The 19,993-nt window shown below is 39.2% G+C and overlaps 1 long non-coding RNA gene across 1 annotated transcript in view; it reads left to right on the top strand.

Annotated features, from left to right (window-relative positions):
* Positions 1-663: 663 nt before the first annotated feature.
* The window catches only part of LOC136872441 (uncharacterized), a 55,178-nt gene continuing 35,848 nt past the window's right edge, over positions 664-19,993 (top strand). Inside the window, exons 1-2 of the long non-coding RNA XR_010859896.2 lie at positions 664-855; positions 8,568-8,726. This is a non-coding gene — a long non-coding RNA (uncharacterized lncRNA). The remainder of the gene's footprint in view (positions 856-8,567; positions 8,727-19,993) is intronic.

Raw genomic sequence — 19,993 nt, 5'->3', positions numbered from 1 at the left:
GTGGGGCCAACATATGTCCTTAAAAACATGAGAGGCCACAAAATCCAAATTTCCCCCACCAACTGCAAAGGGAAAAAATATATTTAAAACTTCCCCAAGTGGACCAATCTCACCCCGGTTGACGGTACCAGTGTTTCTTTTTTAACAGTAAAATAAATGACCTAATAGGTCTTATTAATCAGTAGTATTGTACTTATTTCTATGTGCTTTTTAATTATTTTACTTATCCCCTGTCCATTATTCCCGTTTCGGGCACTTGAATGTATTGGGATGATGTAGTGACATATGATGGCGGCGGCCGCACGGTTTCGGCTTCAGAATCGTGCTGCTCATTGCCGTTAGGTGTTGGTTCGTTGCAGGCAACGATTCTTTACTCCCTTGTCCAATGTAATGGTGTATTATTCTCTGGTTCATTGTAGCCAACATCGCCTGGCAGAGAGAGTCCCCTAGATGGCACAATGGCGCACTTACAAACTTATATCCTTTCATTAAATTATCAAATATGGTTGAATAATGTTATTAATTGCCGTCATCCAAATCGGATTTAATAAATTAAATTAAATTACTCAGAGAAGGAAATGTTTGGAATCAAGGAGAAGGATTGTTTGGAGCGATTGGCAACCCTTATTGCAATCACTAACATCAAATACAAACAGTAGACAATCTGCCAATATATTTTGTTTCTTGTTGTTGTTGTTGTTGTGTGTACGATCTTAAGAATTAATATGTATTTGATTTGTTTCCTTAATATTTTGTGATACTTGTGTCGTGTATGTTGCCGAAATATCAGGGAATGGAGAGAGAAGAGAATGTCTCTGCTGATGCAACGGAAGAAGATACAAATTCATTATTCTGGTGAGTATATTTTGCAGGTACCTTCGTAAGTTTACAATTTCATCCCTTCTTTGTTGTCCTCTCTCGCAAATCCGCCCGTCATCAACTTCATCTTTGTCCCTAAGATATTTTGCTACATTGTGCAGAATAAAACCGTCTGAAATAGCGGTGCTCTCTCTGTGGCTAGCCATGTCTTATTCTGAATTATTGGAAAGTGTTGTTTTACCTGCCCAAAACATCTCTATTATCACCGTCTCTTTTGTTATTTATTGGTACTTACTGTAGAACGTTTGTTGTGGGGTTTCAGGATCTCGGTACGGGGTAATAGGCTATGGTGCAATACCATAACCTGCATCCCCAAGAAGGGCATTTGCACGATTGCCTGTAATTACTCTGCTAAACATCAGAGTTTCGTCAGATTCACGGATCGTGCAGTGAACCAGGCCAAGTGACGTCCACACTAGTAAACTCTTCATTCACGTTGCAAGTGGCTTGCACATTAATTTTGGGTACCCCTTTCCTATTAATATATTCATCGCCAAGTTGATGCGGCTTTTTTATAAGAACATGTGTACAGTCAACAGCCCCTATAGCATTAGGGAAATTATACCTTTCCTGCCACTGAATTTTGGCAGCCTCCAGAGTAGAGGTGCTCACGTTGGGCATTCCGTCCCGTGGGCGTCAGGCGATGAGCGTATGCTATTCAGCCTCAGTGATGTGGCTACATCACAGTCCGTGAAGGTTGGGCGAAGCAGATCAGTAGTGATTGATTGACAGAGACTATTATTATTCAATTACTAACATAACCAAAACAAAATCTTAACTTATAACCAGTGTTATCACACTCGATCAGTGTGGCGATACCAGAGTTTAAAAGGGAGGCAGAAAATAACGAAAGAAAGAGGGCAGAAATCCACGTCATTCTCAATTTGCGTTGTAAGAAATGAGTTATTTAGGCTATGTAGTTTATATATTTTGACTGGATATAATAAAGAGTTAGGCATGCAACCTCAAGTATTTTTATAATGTACGTAATGAATTACAATTTCACTATTATATTTTAAGAGGGTAAAACTGGAGACAAGATTTTTGTAACGTTATAAGTAAAAATTAATGAAATCTTACTTGGAATGCAAAGCAAAAAGCAAAAGCAAAGTGACCTCCGTACAGGCTATGAAGGCCCTTGGAGGAGTGGAAGGTAAAGGCTTCCACCATTGTTAACCTCGGCACGTGATGGGGTAGTGCTCTACGCCCGGCCGCCTTTGCCCCCAGGAATTAACCTGGTACTTATTTTTGGTGTAGGCTGAGTGAACCTCAGGGCCATATGCACCTGGTCGAGGCGGTAATGGCGTGCTCAGTTCACCCGGAATGGCATGGGTTCGTATCCCCGTCAGGAAGTCGTAAAATTTAAGAAACGAGATTTCCACTTCCGGAGGTGCATATGGCCCTGAGGTTCACTCAGCCTACACTAAAAATGAGTACCAGGTTAATTCCTGGGGGCAAAGGCGGCCGGGCGTAGAGCTAATCACTCTACACCATCACGTGCTGAGGTTAAAAATGGTGGAAGCCTTTACCTTCCACTCCTCCAAGGGCCTTCATGGCCTGTACGGAGGTGACTTTGCTTTGCTACTTGGAATGCATCTCAGGGGAGAGATGTGTTCATAGCGATGTCCAGGAACCCATCACCCTGCCCCAAGAACTACATTTACTTTTATAACCTAATGAAGAGTATTACACGCCATTTTCATTGCTGAAGTAGCTACTTGCATTCCTATTGGCCAACGTAAAGTAGCACGTGATCTCTTTCCTATTAGTTATGATAATCATAATCCATTACCAACCCCAGCACATTAAAAGCGACCCTTTGCTTGTCCCTGTATCGCAGGTCTTGTCCAGATCCTATCCTAACCCTCTGCACGGCAAGAACCAGTCCAGACCAGTCACGTTTCCACACAAAACTAGAGGCCTAAGGCCGCTTTGCGGCTTCTAAGCTGGAGGCTTACGCCCCCAGACCGCCTTTGCTTGTCCCTATATCACTGGTCCAGACGGTCCAGACCAGTGGTGTAACAATAATCACCATTACCACCTATGAAAGCACCACTCACTCATTAGTTCCTAAGTAGAGAGGTTGATAACATTGAGCACCGCTTGATGCCATCCTATCCCGAGAAGGCCACGAGTGTGTAAACTAACGACAGTCGTTCCACGCGTGTGAAAGTCTTGTCTCCAGGCTGAAGTATTGATTATAAGACGTGCTTTAGAAACACTTCTAATATAATATGCGGTTAAGGTGGATAAGCTGTGGCTTCTTATTGTTTGGGTTTAAATTATCTGATATACTCACCAACAATCCAATCATGCTTACCAGGAATAAAATTAGTGAGGTTATTTGGTGTAATTTTTCCTTCCGCAGCCCAGAGTTTATAACATTATAAGGAAGCTAAAATAATGCAGATCATACTTGGAATACCTTGTAGAGGAGAGATGTGTTCATTGTAATGTCTAGGAACCCACCGCCCCTCCCCCAGAAGTATATTTACTTTTATAACCAAATAAGAACAGAAGCCGCCATCGGCCTTGGCTAGAGTAACTACTCACATTCTCATTGGTGAACGTGAACGGAATGTGACATCATTGCCATCAATGCTGATAGATACATTGTGTTACCAATCCCGGCTGAATAAAAGCACAAAGAAAAAACACCGTGTAAAGGAAACAATGTGAAATACACAACAGCAGTAATTTAATACTTACGTTAATGTAGAGGTGGATACAGGGCTGCGGCCCTCCTAAACAGTCCAGACCAGTGGTCTTGTCCCCGTCCGCACGTCCACACCAATCGTGTTTCCTCACAAAACTAGGTGCCTAAGGCCACTTCACGGCTTCTAACCGTCCAGACCAATGGTCTTGTCCACGGCAAGAATCCTAACTGTCCAGACCAATGATCTTGTCCACGGCAAGAATCCTAACTGTCCAGACCAATGCTCTTGTCCACGGCAAGAATCCTAACCGTCCAGACCAATGGTCTTGTCCACGGCAAGAATCCTAACCGTCCAGACCAATCGTGTTTCCTCACGAAACTAGGTGCCTAAGGCCGCTTCGCGGCTTCTAACTGTCTAGACCAATGGTCTTGTCCACGGCAAGAATCCTAACCGTCCAGACCAATCGTGTTTCCTCACTAAACTAGGTGCCTAATGCCACTTTGGGGATTCTAACCGTCCAGACCAATGGTCTTGTCCACGGCAAGAATCCTAACTGTCCAGACCAATGGTCTTGTCCACGGCAAGAATCCTAAACAATATTCACCACCAGTGACAGTAAGTACCACTCATTAGTTCCTAAGTGCAGAGGTTGGCAGCCCTGATCGCCTCTCGACAACATTCTACCCGAGCGTGCAAACAAACGACAGTAGTACAGCGCGCAGCTGAATGTTGGGCTGCGGAAGGTAAAATTATAATAGGTTATTTATTTGAAGGAATACTGTACGTCTGTCTGGTAGATACATTTACATTATTGTTGATGTACTTTAATCCTGGATACTAAATATCTATCTGCAGTCGCTTAAGTGCGGCCAGTATCCAGTAATCGTGAGATAGTGGGTTCGAACCCCACTGTTGGCAGCCGTGAAGATGGTTTTCCGTGGTTTCCCATTTTCACACCGGGCAAATGCTGGGGCTGTACCTTAATTAAGGCCATGGCCGCTCCCTTCCCATTCCTAGGCCTTTCCTATCCCATCGTCGCCATAAGACCTATCTGTGTCGGTGCGACGTAAAGCAAATAGCATAAAAAAATATATCACTCGTGATGAAACTCCCTCTCGCCATTTAGAGGCTAGCTATTATCACCGGATGCCTGTTAAATTAAAAATATTATTTTCAGAAATTCAGTGAATAGGGAAAGTCACACAACACTACAACACTCTGCAAAATCATTGTTGCATTATTACTTTTTGCTGAATGAATAGGCCTAACAGGAATTTTACATTTTTTTAAAAAATGGAAAGACTGTCATTCCCATCCAAGGAATTGTAAATCATAGATTGTATGCTTATCCCTGTACCTTTGTAGATTGTAACACAAAAATTCTAACGTGTCAGTTTTATTTGAATGAATAATAAGAAACTAAAACAGACTTTATATATCGAGCGCAGTATAAATCAAATCAGAATATCTTGTTGAGCTCAGTTTTTTGGTTGTTGATGTTTTGATTATAAAGTTTTATTTTAAATAATGTACCCCAATTAACATTTCGCTGAGTAATGGAGGATATTTGACAATAATTTCAACACACATGACGTTTAACCCATAATTATATTAAATTCCTTAAAAAATAGTATCATCCAACCTCGCTTCTTTCCACATGGGATATTCAAGCTTTGCATGATTGACAACATAACACAGTTCCGGTTTTGTTGCTGCCAAACGTATGACATAGGTGATTAAAATAGCACCTTTGGATGAACATACTTTTTACAAATTTTATTAACCTAATGATTCAACCAATAATTGATGACCGAGCTCGATAGCTGCAGTCGCTTAAGTGCGGCCAGTATCCAGTAATCGGGAGATAGTGGGTTCAAACCCTACTATCGGCAGCCCTAAAGTTGGTTTTCCATGGTTTCCCATTTTTACACCAGGCAATACTGAGGCTGTACCTTAATTAAGGCCACGGCCACTTCCTTCCCATTCCTAGGCCTTTTCTACCCCATCATCACCATAAGACCTATCTGTGTTGGTGCGACGTAAAGCAAATAGCAAAAAAAAAAAAAAATTGATGAAGATCCAGTTTTCGCTGTGGACAATTTCAGTTAAATGTAGATAATTTTTATTGTATTCATGTCACAAATTTTGGTTTTATTCAACGTACACATTTTAAAACCATGTACACAGCATCTAAAGAAAAATTTTTTTACAAAAAATATTTTAGAATAAGATCATTTTGTATAGTATTATGTTCAAATGTTTAACTGAAACAAGGCCCTGGACTTGACCTTAAGATTGTCAATAGGCTGAAGATGCCCAAAAAGGGCGAAACATGTACCTAAAAGTGTATGTAATTCGTGTAGAATTTAATCACTATAAACTGTTAATTGTATTGTATAGGTGGATACAGTAAATTTTATTCTTGTAAGAATTTTACTTATTGTTATCTTCAGTACAGAACAGCCATGAGATTTGTTACTTGTATCTTGTGTTTACAGAACGAGTATTGTGAGTATTACTAATTGTCTCCAGCATCACCTTCGAGATCGATTGTTGACAAGACAGCTGGCTAGTGCACATAGCGAGAATACTGTACCAAAGATGATCGATAACAATCAGTATATCATAATCTATGAGCTTCATTTCCGTATTGATTGCTAGTACAATATAAAAATAATATAGAAGCCTCCACCTTATCAATACAATGTTTATTTACAAGATGCAGTAAATTCAGTACTGGTTTCGACCCCTATGGGCTCATCCTCAGCTGTTATACATTAAATTGGTTTCAAAAACATCACACAAGGACTAATGTCTTTATATCACTGACCCAATTTGACAGATCATGAAAAAACTAACATTCTTTTCGATACAGTCATTCCCTTTCTAAATAATTATCTGAAAAGAATTAAAAAACAACAGCCTATACATACAAATGAACCGCCTAAAGACTCCTTACCCTAGTTCCACTCTCTCCACAGATGCCCCTCCCATCCCTCCAAACTTCCCCTCCGTATCCGCGAACTACATCCCCATAATAACACGTAACAGATCTCGACGTGCAGCCGTGCAGCATAAACAGTGCGAACACTCAACGTAAGTATATCATACATATATTACACTTTTCTTAGCCCATTACACGCCGTTTCTTACACAATCTATCTCTAATTTCAGATATTACAGTCTACAGTATAAAGGAAGCCCTCACGTTATCACCTAGAACTTATGTATATTGGTTGACATCAACATAGTTTTAATCCCAAGATGCACGGCATTACTTAATACTCCAGTTTATAATAGGCATTATCTTAACTTAGCAATGGTGCACACAATTTCTCATAATAATTTAGTACATCAAGACAGCTATAATATATTATACAAGCATTAATCAAGAAAACATCGGAATGAACGAAAACTATCAGAAGCTTAAACATTAGAATACAAACACTGTGTACTTACCATATTGCAAGAATAATGCAGCAACAACAAACCAGTACAAACTAGAGTTAAATGTGGACCCATTTTATCTTGTTTTTATCATTTCATCCACTTTTAAACGGCCTGTTATAGCGGGTCAAATTTTATGTGTATATATTCGTTTTTAATAGACAATGTATGTTTCAATAATATATATGTAAATATGTAATAATCCCACATATACCGTTGTAAACTTTATTTGATGTTTACTAGACTCAGGTTACAATGAGATGACGCTTTACATAATAAGCAACTTTCTAGTCAATGAGAAAAGATCCATTATACTACTGTCGTATTTACTTTTTCATGATCTGTCAAATTGGGTTAGTGATATAAAGACATTAGTCCTTATGTGATGTTTTTGAAACCGATTTAATGTATAACAGGTGAGGATGACCCCATAGGGGTCAAAACCGGTACTGAATTTACTGCATCTTGTAAATAAACATTGTATTGATAAGGTGGAGGCTTCTATATTATTTTTATATTGCACAATCAGTATAATCACTGGAGTGCATAAATATTGATAATGGAAATATGATGCACACTTAATCGCTCATAATAACGGATGCATCAATGATTGGATTTTCGTAGTAAAACCGAAGAACAAAGAATTTAATTTTCACCCAACAATAATGAAAATTATTCATTTCTCATATGATACTGTTAAATACATTTTTTGTTTGTTCTTTGTTTGTCCTTACAACGGAGTTCTCGCTATACGCTGTACTCGCTGTAGCGGACTTCTAGCCTACTGTAGTTTTTTTCAATTTTCATGTCTGCACATTGCACTCCAAAGAAATTCAGTACCGTTATTTTATTTTTAATACAGCATAGAAGCTAAGCTTTTAACATTGAATGATCATTATTGGCTGCTGGCCATGGTTAGGTATTACAAGGCACAGGTATACTTGCACGATCATATCAAAGGGTAGAGAAGGGTCCATCTGTTCAATACCATTAGCTTGTATAGTGTCCTATATAACTGGGACTAGTTTTGACCGCACATACATAGGGTCATCTTCAGCCACGATCCAGTTGGAAACATATGCTCTCATACAACAAATAATAAAGTAAAAAATCAGGTATGTCTCAATTTACAATCCAAATTTAAAACATTGATGCAGTTCGACAACACATCCAAAATTGAAACCAAATGACACATCAAAACTGCTGTGGTTGATAATGTCTTTTGAGTTTGAGCCAAAGATATTCCTGAAGCCTGTGGTAACTGGATGGGTCTGAAACATGTAGTAACTGGATGGGTAGGGTCCAAGGAAAATAAACTGTGATTGGCACTTGTGGACGTTAATGGAGTGAAGGGACTACCTGTGGTTGTAGGGCTGTTTTGTCGTCGGTTATGTAAAAAAAAAAAAAAAAAAAACATCATTGGTATGTGTGTTTGATTGACTGGACACTTGAAGGGGTGCCACAAAACTACCTGTGTCCACAGTCTGTATCTCACATACATAGGTGAAATGTGATATGTTGTCTCATGGCTACACTATACAGTAACGGTTGGTATATTTTTAAATAATTATAATATTTTTACAGGAAATATGAAGATGGTATACTGCCTGTAAGGCTGGTTGCATACAAGGAAGAACCAAGATACTTGGAGGTCTGAGTGTTCCAGGAATGAGGAGCACAAGCTGCTCACCTGCAGAGGAGAAATTGGATACCAGATTATGACAACAGCTTTCATTGAAACAGGTGAGTTGAATTATTCTTAATGATAGATATATATTGTATAGTTGTATAAGTACACAAAAGTTTACAAATAATCAAATGGAAATATCTCAATTTGACAACCATTCCAGAGCACATGGTGTCACTTGGTGTAGAGTCTTCAGACCACCGTCAAATCCACAAAGTGGGCACTCCTGAACAATGTGTTGTATTGTTTGGTCCTCCACTCCACAGTCATAGGCAGCAGATGTACGGAAACCCCATTTCTTTAAGGTGTGACCACACCTCCCTTGACCCGTTCTAACGCGCTTCAGTGCACGAAGTGGGCACTCCTGAACATGTGTTGTATTGTTTGGTCACAGGCAGCAGATGTACGGAAACCCCATTTCTTTAAGGTGTGACCACACCTCCCTTGACCAGTTCTAATGCGCTTCAGCTTCGACCAGGTTTGGCGTGGTATTTGGAATCCCTCTACCTTCTTTGTAGGATCTTCAACCAGGTGAGCATTGTTGGGTGGATGTTCGTTCCAACGTTGTTGCCACTTGTAGGACATGTCAAAAGAACTGATACCTTCTAAATCAACCCAGGGTGGCTTGCGTGATTTCAAACGTGTTGTTGGTGGATGTTGCAGGGCATCATACAACGGAGAATTCTTATGAGAGGTGATCTTCTTGAGCAAGCTTACCTTAGCTGCTTTCCTCCTCAGATCTTGCAGAGCGATATTAGCTAGGACTGGTAGCCACTGTGTGGGAGTAGATCTAACAGTACCAGTGATAACCCTCATGGTCTCATCGAGTTGCACATCAGTCTTGGTGGTATGAGTGCTGTTTTCTCATACAGGAGCACAATATTCACCAGCAGAATACACAAGAGCGAGTGCAGCAGAACGTAGAGTATTAGCGTCTGCACCCCAGTTGCTTCCGGCAATCTTGTGGAGTAGTTTCCTCGATAACTTGATGCACTGTTGTTTGAATGCCAAGGACCGATCCAGAGTGATTCCAAGATATATTGGATTGTAGTTATGGGGCACTTCGATTCCGTCAAAAGTCACATGTAGCTTCCTTTGGGCTTCTTTATTATTTAGATGGAATGCAGTAACCTCAGTCTTGTTTGGGTTGGGTTGAAGTCTCCATTTGTGGAAGTAATCACTCAGTTTCACCAGATCACTAGTTAGAACATTCTCAGTTCATGAAATCTTTACTCCGGTCGTCTGCATACTGGATTTTCATGGAATCTGTGCGAGGCATGTCATGGATATACAGGTTAAACAAAATGGGGCCAAAACTGTTCCCTGAGTTAGGCCATTGGTTAGAATCCTCCACCTAAATAAAAGGTACAGTTGTTGTACAGACTGAAGGAAATAAGAAGCTTATTGTAGACATAGGTTGAACTATTGACATGGAACAGGATTATGTTTAAAACTTTTATTTGGGAAGGTTTCTGAAATTTCAGGAGGGGCTTTTAGAATTTAAATTTCACCCAACAATAATGAAAATTATTCATTTCTCATATGATACTGCTAAATACATTTTTTGTTTGTTCTTTGTTTAGACAGTTGTACACTTGACTTTAAATTTCATTTATAAATGTAATCTTTGAGCAAAAAGACCCCAATATTTCACTCTCACATTATTAATACAAAATTAAATGATGGCTCACCAGTAATTTATAATTTCTTGTTGTCTGTTCAGAGGCCCACTGAATACGGTACAGAGTAAAAATGTATGCCTTTTAATGTAGTTTTTCTCGATTCTCACATCTGCACATTGCAATCCAAAGAAATTTAGTAGTTTATTTTTAATATAACAGAGTGAAAATATCAAAAAGGTTCATAGGGTTTCACAGCATCATTAGAAAGTATGTCTATGATAAATGTTTGATAATTTTATAGTAATCTTACTACTATCACAACACTGCTCGCTAGGCTTCATTGTGCTTCGCATGGACAGCGATCTTTTGAGGTGCGCATTGAACTGGGAACGTTGTACTTGTTAACATCTTAAAGGACCGATTGCTCGTTTCCACCTCACTAGGATTGCTCCATTAAAGCGACTCTGAAGATTTTATTGAAGTATTTTAATATGATTCTACGTCACGTTTTAAGAAGTGTGTTAAATTAAACTAATGTATCTTCAAGACTATTTTATTTTTAAGTTGTTGTTCTTTTAAATCCACGTTATTTTATTAGTGAGCAAACCGTTTTACATATGTTTTCATCAATTTAAGGTTTAAGACTCGCAAGTCTCGGACTTGTAGAAAATATGGACTTTGAGACAGTATAATCGTAACACAGTTTTAGGTTGTTAATATGGTTTTAAATTGTGTTCAATTTGATGTAGATAAACTTATGTGATTGCCAATTTTTCCAAGAACCTATATCAGCTGATGATGACGCAAAAAGGGCGTCAAAACTAGTTCTGATCGAAATATATGTTGTAATTTCATCTAAACAACTGTTTTTATGTATTGGATAAGGTGGATCCAAATTATAATAAAAGTTGTAATATATAGATTACCATAAAGGATCAGTTATGTAACATAGGAAACATAAAACGGTCCACCTTTTCAATACAAAATTGTTATAGTTTATTACAACATATATTTACAGTTATGTGGTAATCATTGATTGGCTACCTAATTAATTTATTTTTTCTGTAATTTTCGAAAAGCGTTGTCTCTCTTTCCAATGCACATCCTGAAAACTTTACTGTCGGCAGCCCTGAAGATGGTTTCCCATTTTCACACCAGGCATTAGGCTGTACCCTAATTAAGGCCACGGCCGCTTCCTTCCAACTCATAGCCCATTGTCACCATAAGACCAATCTGTGTTGGTGCGACATACAGCCACTAGCAAAAAAAGAAGAAAACAACGCTGTTGTGGGTTACAAATTTCATGGAAAAGTGTTGAATCTGTAGCTGTTAGTGAAGGGCTGTGATGTACCCTTGTACTTCGACAAATAGGTGTTTTTCCTTAAAGTGGCCATAGTATAGTAGAGAATATATCATACTCATAATTTTGCAGTGCTATTTTAATTTTACTATTCTCTTCTGCCATCCAACAAAGTAACGAATATGCAAAATTCATGAGTTTACCGTAGTTGTTTTGCTTCTGATTATGAAGGCCCTGCTGAAAACTAACCAACATACCACATTCAGTACTTTTTTATAATGAGGCTAGTTAAGTAGCTGGTGATCTTCAATGAAAACTACAAATGTATGATTGAATTTATGGGAAACTTTTTCTGTTGATGAGTCCTGTTTTTGAAATCTATGGTGAATGTTCAGTAGATTGTATATTGAAAATGTTCCAGAAATGTGGATAAATAATTCAAATTGAAAATAATCCATGAATATTTGTTAAAATTGGACATTTGAACATATAAATCTACCTACATCAGACAGACTATGATGGATATCAATTTAAAGAGAGAAAAGTGTGCCTGTATTCTGATATAGTAGTATTGTGCTGGGTTATCAGGGTCCTTAAAATTCGAATCACTACTCAGAGAGGTAGTTTGTTTCCCTTTTACTAAATTTATTAAACTGTTGCTTGCAGTTACCATGTTTACGTGAATAATCCCGCACCCTAATTTTAGGAAGGCTTGTTTTGAAGAAAAAAACCTCAATGAACTAAAATTCCTTTCATTGAAAGAGTAACATAGGCATAAAAAAACATTTCACATCACTCCGCGAGGTCCACGTGGTCTTTACGCATATATGAACGTGTAAATTTACGGATATAGCTGCTTTCCCTGAACATATTTGAGATGATAAAAATACATTATCACTGCTATAAAATATATTTGCCATGAAAATTAGCAAGTAGGTCCAGGTATTTCATTAATCTCAACTTGCAATAGGCTCGATTCCTAGTAGATCAGAAGATTCTCTGACTCTTGCATTGTTAGAATCGTCTCCTAAATTACTTACAAATTCGTCCTACTCCACGTCTAAACCGCTTTTCACAGGTCTTTTTTTTACGCAGATATTAACACGACCGGTGGTGGATAATATTCTTTTTGTGCAATGTAAACACTTGAAACAGACTCACCGGCAAACTTGTTTGTTAGTTCTGCGATACAGTGAAACCTCGTTAATTCAAAGTCTTAGGGCGCAAAAATTGGACTTTGAATTATGTGATTTCGAATTAACTGCCAACTCATACTTCAGAAATGCCAACCCTTGCCGCATCACAAAATATTCTAAGATCCGTTACTGCATGCAATTAACATTGATTCACAGTTTAAACCCTTCAAATGCCATGGAAAAGAATTATCTCCAAAATGTATTCAACAAGATGCATTTACAGTATTCAAATAATGCACTTGGATAACTAACTGGCAAACATAACCTCACACAATGAAAGGAGAACATTATTACTGTATTGTTTGCATTTTTAAATGCCTTGTACTTGCACGGAAATTACTCGACGCCCTTAAAACATCGTGGGTTACCAAACTTTCCTATGCCGAGGAGAGGAAGTCTTTCGCTTCCGTCTGCCTTGAAACACAGTATGGTGACTCCATTTCCTTTTAAAAGGTGCATTTGGGCTAGGCATAAAATATGCAGTTTCATTGGCATTGAAAATATTGTTTGTTGCGTACAAATTAATTATAGTTATGAGCCACGCTTTTTTGCCAACTGTCAACATTGCTAGTGTTTGCGGATTCTGCTTCTCTGCACACTGCCTGTTATGTGATACTGTGGAGTTCCTTAAAACGCTGAATACATATGAATTATGATTTCACTCAAACTTAGCAACTATGAAACACACTGTCGACACACCCAAGTGAGTGAAAGCACGGAAAGCTACTGCTGCACATTCCGGAAAACGCATTCTATCGTGACATGGAGAAATTTTAATTTTAAATTACTCTGTAAAATACTATTTTTTTTGAATGTACAGGAAGTTCTAAATTAAAAGTCTGAATAGTTTTCCGTTTAAATGTGACATGGGGCAGTTTTCTTCCATCTGCAGTTACACAAAGTCGACACCTAGGTGAGCCAGGAGTGTGTTGCCAACCTTGATGCAAATAAAATCCGCACTGCAATTTCGTGCCTCAAATTTCTTTTAAAAGATATGCGGGGATTATTTGTTTAAATACGGTGTTTACAAGTTCTCTAACATTTAAGTTCTCCACTCATCACAGTTTGTACCCATGAATGTAATTGAACACAATGGCTTGGGTGTGACAAACTCCTACAGTCCATCATGGTCTCTCACAGCATAGTCTCATTCAGAGAACAGTTCACTGCACAGAACACCATACTTCCCGTAGTCAAGAATGTCTTACTCATTCCTGATGCACCGTCGAATGACTTGTCACTGACTCACAACCATTTTGTAACTCACATGTGGCTGAGACAAGACAGACTCATTTGTGCCGGTTCCGTTCTTTAAATAGGCCAGGGGATGATTCTTGTTGTTTCCACATCCAGATTATTCTGATGACCTTCTCAATTGCTAGTCATTTTTCAGCATCTTCTAAGGTACTTCCTTATTATGAACTTCAACAATTCTCTGATGGTAATTTTTCGTTTGCTGCTGGTTCCACACACATTTTTGCCACTGCGCTGGCATTGTAGTTTTCCATGGTCTCCTGAACTCTTAGCCTTAATTGTCATGGGATGGTCTCAGATTATCTTGCATGTTACAGTGCTGTAATTAAACAATGTAGCAAAGTTTAGAGAAGGCACAACATCTGAACTATTTTGGTGAATGCCACTAGAAAATTAAACCTTTTAAACTGGCAGCACACGCACGTGCTCTCTGTTGAGGGCGCAAGGACACGTGATGAGAGAAAATTACCCACGAGCAAAAATCCTTCTTAATTCTAAATTGTCATTATTGGAAACCATGTTAATGGTGATACATTCAATTATTGTAATAGTTTGGGAGTAATTCTGGCAATGTGCAACTTGTTATAATAAGAATGGATATTGAAATATTCATGTTCTCATAACACATACACTGCAATCACTCAGTTGTTTATATTACAGCATTTATATACATACATACATTATCATTATAGACTGTTATGCCTTTCAGCATTCAGTCTGCAAGCCTCTGTGAATTTATTAAACGTCGCCACAATCCTCGATTTGCAACTAGTGTTGTGGCCTCATTTAGTTCTATACCTCTTATCTTTAAATTGTAAGAAACCGAGTCTTACCATCGTCGTCTTGGTCTACCTCTACTTCTCTTACCCTCCATAGTAGAGTCCATTATTCTCCTAGGTAACCTATCCTCATCCATTCGCCTCACATGACCCCACCACCGAAGCCGGTTTATGCGTACAGATACATCCATCGAGTTCATTCTTAAATTAGCCTTTATCTCCTCATTCTGAGTACCCTCCTGCCATTGTTCCCACCTGTTTGTACCAGCAATCATTCTTGCTACTTTCATGTCTGTTACTTCTAACTTATGAATAAGATATCCTGAGTCCACCCAGCTTTCGCTCCTGTAAAGCAAAGTTGGTCTGAAAACAGACCGATGTAAAGATAGTTTCGTCTGGGAGCCGACTTCCTTCTTACAGAATACTGTTGATCGCAGCAGCGAGCTCACTGCATTAGCTTTACGATACCTTGATTCAATCTCACTTACTATATTACCATCCTGGGAGACCGCACAACCTAAATACTTGAAATAATCAACCTGTTCTAGCTTTGTATCACCAATCTGACATTCAATTCTGTTGAATTTCTTACCTACTGACATCAATTTAGTCTTCAAGAGGCTGATTTTCATACCATACTCATTGCACCTATTTTCAAGTTCCAAGATGTTAAACTGCAGGCTTTCGGCACAGTCTGCCATTAAGACCAAGTCGTCAGCATAGACCAGACTGCTTACTACATATCCACCTAATTGAATCCCTCCCTGCCATTTTATACCCTTCAGCAGATGATCCATGTAAACTACAAACAGCAAAGGTGAAAGATTACAGCCTTGTCTAACCCCTGTAAGTACCCTGAACCAAGAACTCATTCTACCATCAATTCTCACTGAAGCCCAATTGTCAACATAAATGCCTTTGATTGCTTTTAATAATCTGCCTTTAATTCCATAGTCCCCCACTATGGCGAACATCATTTCCCTCGGTACCCTGTCATATGCTTTCTCTAGATCTACGAAACATAAACACAACTGCCTATTCCTCTCGTAGCATTTTTCAATTACCTGGTGCATACTGAAAATCTGATCCTGACAGCCTCTGTGTGGTCTGAAACCACACTGGTTTTCATCCAACTTCCTTTCAACGACTGATCGCACCCTCCCTTCCAAGATGCCAGTGAATACTTTCCCTGGTATACTAATCAGTGAGATACCTCAATAGTTGTTGCAATCCTTCCTGTTCTCTTCCTTATAGATAGGGGCAATTACTGCTTTTGCCCAATCTGAAGGTACCTTACCAACACTCCACGCTAATTTTACTACTCTATGAAGCCATATCATCCCTGCCTTCCCACTATACTTCACCGTTCCAGGTCTAATTTCATCTATTCCTGCTGCCTTATGACAATGGAGTTTATTTACCATCCTTTCCACTTCCTCAAGCATAATTTCACCAACATCATTTTCCTCCTCCCCATGAGCTTGGCTGTTCACAACACCACCGGGTTGATTTCCTTTTACATTGAGAAGATATTCAAAATATTCTCTCCACCACTCCAGTGATTCCCTGGGATCTATTATGAGTTCACCTGAATTACTCAAAACACTGTTCATTTCCTTTCTCCCTCCCTTCCTAAGATTCTTTATTACTGTCCAAAAAGGTTTCCCTGCTGCTTGACCTAGCCTTTCCAGGTTATTACCAAAATCTTCCCACGACTTCTTTTTGGATTCAACAACTATTTGTTTCGCTCTGTTTCTTTCATCTACATACAACTCCCTGTCTGCCTCGGCCCTTGTTTGGAGCCATTTCTGATAAGCCTTCTTTTTACGTTTACAAGTTGCTCTCACTTCATCATTCCACCAAGATGTTTGCCTTTTCCCATCTTTACACACAGTTGTTCCTAGGCATCCCCTTGCCGTTTCTACTACAGCATCCCTGTATGCCACCCATTCACTTTCTATATCCTGAACCTGCTTACTGTCTACTGTTCGAAACTTCTCACTAATCATATCCATGTAGTTCCGTCTAATTTCCTCGTCCTGGAGATTTTCTACCCTTATTTGTTTGCAGACAGATTTCACTTTCTCTACCTTAGGCCTAGGGATACTTAGTTCACTACAGATCAGATAGTGGTCTGTATCATCGAAAAATCCCCGGAAAACTTGTACATTCCTGAATTTGAAGTCTGTTAAGATATAGCCTATTATGGGTCTGGTACCCCTAGCCTCCCATGTGTAGTGGTGAATAGCCTTATGCTTAAGAACGTATTCGTAACAGCTAAACCCATACTAGCACAGAAGTCAAGCAAACGCTTCCCATTCCCATTAGCTTCCATATCTTCCCCACATTTACCAATCACCCTTTCGTATCCGTCAGTTCTATTCCCAACTCTCGCATTGAAATCGCCCATTAGCACTATTCTATCCTTGCTGTTGACCCTGACCACGATGTCACTCAATGCTTCATAAAACTTGTCAACTTCATCCTCATCTGCACCCTCACATGGTGAATACACGGACACAATTCTAGTCCTAATTCCTCCAACTGACAAATCTACCCACGTCATTCACTCATTTACGTGCCTAACAGAAACTATGTTCCGTGCAATGGTATTCCTGATAAAGAGCCCTACCCCAGACTCTGCCCTTCCCTTTCCAACACCCATCAAGTACACTTTATAATCTCCTATCTCTTCCTCGTTATATCCCCTTAACCGAATATCACTTACTCCTAGCACATCCAGATGCATCCTCTTTGCTGACTCAGCCAGTTCTACTTCCTTTCTTCCATAAGCCCCTTTAATATTGATAGCTCCCCATCGAATTCCATTTCGTTCGCCAAGTTGTTTCCAAGGATTCCCTCGCCTGTCAAATGGGAGTGGGACTCCGTTACTCCCATAGGTCCGAGGCTTGCTTAAAATGTTCTGAGCTCGGTCGATTCATGAAGCAGGATGCTACCCTACTTGCACATAGTCCAAGTGAGGATCTCTCCTTTAACGGGTTGTGGACCACCGGTGGATTGTATAGTCCTAGCCGCCTGGGCACAAGGAGGGCTAGGACTCAGAATATGTCCGAGATGCCCACTCCCTTTCGATAGCAACTGGTATCCCGACTCTCAGGACCACTTACTAGGCCACTCAGCCGTTGCCCATGGTTCACGAACTAGGACGTGACTACAGTAACCCACAAACATGAACACAAATTTCCTGTATCAAAAGAATCACATATGATAAACACCTGTTGGACATAGAGAAAAGAGCAGAGGTTAAGAACTATAGAGCATGTTCAAGGATCAGACTTTGTTACACTTCGTTCGTACTCCGTTACTTCCTGTTGTTCTTTTACTTGTACCATACATTCTCCACACACTGGCTTCGCATGTTCCCGGCAAATTAGTTTCTTGCCCATTACACAAAATGTTTTGGTTTTCTGTTCTTTTTACTTCCACGGTCTTTGCATCTTCCTGCTTGACGCTTTCTGAGGACTGTACTTTTCCTTCCTTCATATTTTCCAAAAAGCCACTGAACACGACTTCAGAGATTTGTTGGTAGAGTCAGTATTTTACTCCTTGATGCCAAATGTTCCTTTGTGATATCGAAAGGACAGCATTTTTAAGAAATTTCGATGGAATGTACGTTCAGAGTCCAGTTGAGATTGTTTGCTTTATAGATGATTTGAGCATTTGAAATAGGATACAGTTGTCAATTACTAATTCCTATAGTCAAAATAATTGTATTAGGAATGTGCCTGATCAATTTCTTCGACATTGTCAATTTCTCAATTATCACTAGCCGCAATGTCGCTGTCTTTAGTTTTTCCTTCGGCATCATAGAGCAATACATCTTCAGTTCCTGGAATTCATTACAATTTTGCATAAACTTGCCCGAGAAAATGTACACATATCATAAAGTACACTTGTCTAATATTAATTATTTCACTGTTCATCCATAAAAACAAAGTAGTTGGCAAAAAACAAGAATGGTATTGTGAAACGTATGAGCGCGCACACAGGTGAAAATTACCTATGGCTCATTCCACGCTAAGAAAACAGTATTGCTCTTACGGACCTACAATGAGTGAACATACCCCCTCTGAGACACCCATAATTTCTCGTGATTAAGGGATAGTATACTGTACTTTTTAATGTATTATGAAAGATAGATAAAAAGGATGAGGTATTTTTGCCCGTGAGATACTAAAATAATTATATAACATTTTATTTTTTATAAATACATTCGTAGGGAGGAAGTACAATGGCGGGAACAGCCACCGCTTCATTGCCTTGCTTCATTTGCCTTGTATGTTGCTCTGGTACAAGCATTTGTGAACCGCGGGCAGATCACTTCTGTACTTAAGTTCTTTATTGCATGTGTGTTTCTAGACTGTAAATCAGTGCGTACTTGTCTTGTGTGCCTATTTGTGTGATCTCTTTCTTTTAACATTAACACCGTGATTTCTTTTGTAGAGCTGTCGTTTACGGTATTTATTTGTTGCGTGTGTTTTTCAGCCTTTATATCAGTATAGAGGCCTAATCGTATTCTTTTGAGTGAGTGTTATGTGATTAGCCTACGTGTGTGATTTCTTTCTTTTAACATTAATAGTGATCATTAATAGTGATTTATTTGCGTTATGGGTGAGAAAGTCCATAAAAATAAACAGGGAGAGGTACTGAGGAAGAAACAAAAGCAAACTGTGCTTAACGTACTTAATTACCTTTCTCGAAAAAATCCAGATAAAAGTCTCAGCTGGGTGGTTAAAGAAACTGCTGAAGCAACAGGCAGAGGACTGTTTATAAAGTGTGATCAGCAGACACTACAGGACCTTTGGCTTCTCCGATTAAAACAAAAGAACGTAAAACACCACGCAAAAGACAGCAGGACCCGGTTGTATAAAGACATCTGACTGGAGATCAATTAAGAACTTAGTTCTGAAAATGAACTGAGATTACGACTTCATCGCGTTGTATAAAACTGAACTCGGTTTACACATGTGTAGTTCAAATGTAATCGGAGTTCAAAAAATTGGACGTGGCAACGCCGCAAAACAAATGAAATACGAAATAGCTCGGCCCGTTGGATAATACTTAAATAGTGGGATTGACCTGGCCGTGACTGTCAACAAATGAAATACGAAATTGCCGTGACTGTCGGAGAAGGAGAAGAAGATAATATTG

Source organism: Anabrus simplex, chromosome 4 (assembly GCF_040414725.1).
Source record: "Anabrus simplex isolate iqAnaSimp1 chromosome 4, ASM4041472v1, whole genome shotgun sequence".
NCBI lineage: Eukaryota > Metazoa > Arthropoda > Insecta > Orthoptera > Tettigoniidae > Anabrus > Anabrus simplex.
Note: the sequence above shows the minus strand (reverse complement) of the source record. Positions and strands in the feature narration are given on the sequence as shown.